Here is a 2,170-nt window from a genome sequence, read left to right as displayed (position 1 = left end):
ATGTAAACTTGATAAAATTCCTCTAAGTACTCTAAGAAGACAGTGTGTTTACAAAGAGAATCCCGATCATACATAATAAGTCTATCGCTCTTAAAATCCAACCATTTGAAAATGCTTTATAGAAATGTATAGGAACAAATGCAATAGCTAAAAATATTCTTAAAAATCCAATGCTGTATGTAAAATGAATAGAATACAAAATAATGCCAAAACACACAAGGGTTCTATTTTAGGCAAATTTAGGTTGTTAGGAGAATTGCTAATTAAGATATCTGTCTTTAGGACCCCAGAGTTCATCGGCTCCTTCACTTGGGTCCTCAGAACCCTAGTCTTTGTCTACCCTGCCCATTAGTCACCTGTTGTGACCTTCACTTACCCCAGGCTATTCATATGCTCGGGGCCTCTTCCCAAGATGTGTGCATCTTCAGTGTCAGGAGCAGCTGTGGTGTAACTTTAGGCAATGTCACAATTAAGCAAAGAGATGTTCTCCTTTCAATAACTGTCAACACAAAACAAATTTCCCATTTCATTCGCGTATCGATGAGGTCATCTGTAATCGGAAAATCCCTATTTTTACCAAAACCTCAGATCTTTTTAAACCACTGCTTCTCAACCCATTTTTATGGTGAAAGGACAATTTTCCCAACACCTCTGAAACCTAGACTTTTATAAAATGAAATAAAAATTAATAACATAAAGAATACATGTAACTAAGAGTCCTATTTTTAGTTATTTCATTCGACAGAGAAAGTTTATTCTCTCAATGTGCTGTACAAATTTCTGCTGTACTTATCCTATTATGGACCAGAAAGAGAAAGTTTTGAGAAAAAGCACCTGCCAGCTGCCCACATTATAAGTATCAAATTCCTGGTTTAAGAACCATTCTTAAGCATTTTTTTACTCAGGTATATATTGACTTTTTGAGAAAAAGTAGACGATTTTTCTTTTAATAACCAAAATTATTCAAGATGGAACTGGGTGAGAGTCTACACTGCAAGTCGAATTGAGATTTGTAATGATCAAATATCAGTTTTTAGAAAGTCAGTGAAAACAATATTTTTGAAACTTGTGTAATACTTAATCTATCTTCATGTAAAACCGAGGGTTTTCATCAGAGAGCCACTTTGGATAAACCCAAATTACCTAAAGCTCCAACAATGCCTGAGAGAGGCTTAAACTATAACGTTAGCATAAAAAATATAACATATAAGATTTTTCTAATAGTTAGTTGCCTTAGGCCTGAAACAGTGATACTTTGAAGTGATACAGTTCCTGGGGGGCCTGCCAGGATTCGAGTACCTCTGGTAAATGAGCAAGCTGCCACGCTGGAAGTCATTTGTCATTTGAATACTGAAGAATGTGTGCCAACCAGATGCTTTCAGCCATTTTTATTTTTTATTTTTTTTTTGGCAAACATTAGATCACAGGGGCACATACTTCCTAACTGTGCAGTCACTAATTGTAAAGTTGCTATTAGCTGCTGATCACGATTCTAGGACAGGAGTCTGCATTCCATCGAAGAGACACAGTCCATATATTTTAAATATAAATTAAGGATACAGACACCTGTGGCCGCTGTTAACCTAAAAATAAAGGGCCAAGAAAGAGGCAACAGTATTTATTTGAGATGAAAAAACAGAGCTGTTCGGGAAACATATATTTAGGCAGAAACCCTAACAGGATCTGATTCTAACAGGTCGAAGGCAACGGTCTGTTTACGAGAATGGAAGGGGCGTAGTTACATGAACGGAAGGAAGGAATTTCTATACGAGCATGTAAGCTCGGTTATTCTCTAGCTGTATAAACAGACGAGGTGGTGCCAATTCTAAGGAATGTTGTTAATGTTCAGTGTTCACAGTCAGGAGGTCTGCGTTCCTGTCAGCGTTCCAAACGGTTGTTTGTGGGACAGTGGCGGCCGGGCCCAGCCTCGGCCCGGTTCGAACATTCTGAAGCTTTAAGGAATGAGACTCGCAGGACGGTTCCTCTGGGATGGCTGTTGTAGCTCTAACTTAAAACGGCTCCACTTATGTCAACTTTACACACTGGAAATGACCCTGATGGCCAATAAACGCCCCTGGTGGAAAGGCAGATTCTCTTGATGTTTTTATCTGGATTCTGCAAAGACCCCACCAAGTTCACGGCATTTGTCCAGTGACGAATCCTAGGAGGA

Source organism: Pteropus vampyrus, unplaced genomic scaffold, assembly GCF_000151845.1.
Source record: "Pteropus vampyrus isolate Shadow unplaced genomic scaffold, Pvam_2.0 Scaffold293, whole genome shotgun sequence".
Taxonomy (NCBI): Eukaryota; Metazoa; Chordata; class Mammalia; order Chiroptera; family Pteropodidae; genus Pteropus; species Pteropus vampyrus.
Note: the sequence above shows the minus strand (reverse complement) of the source record.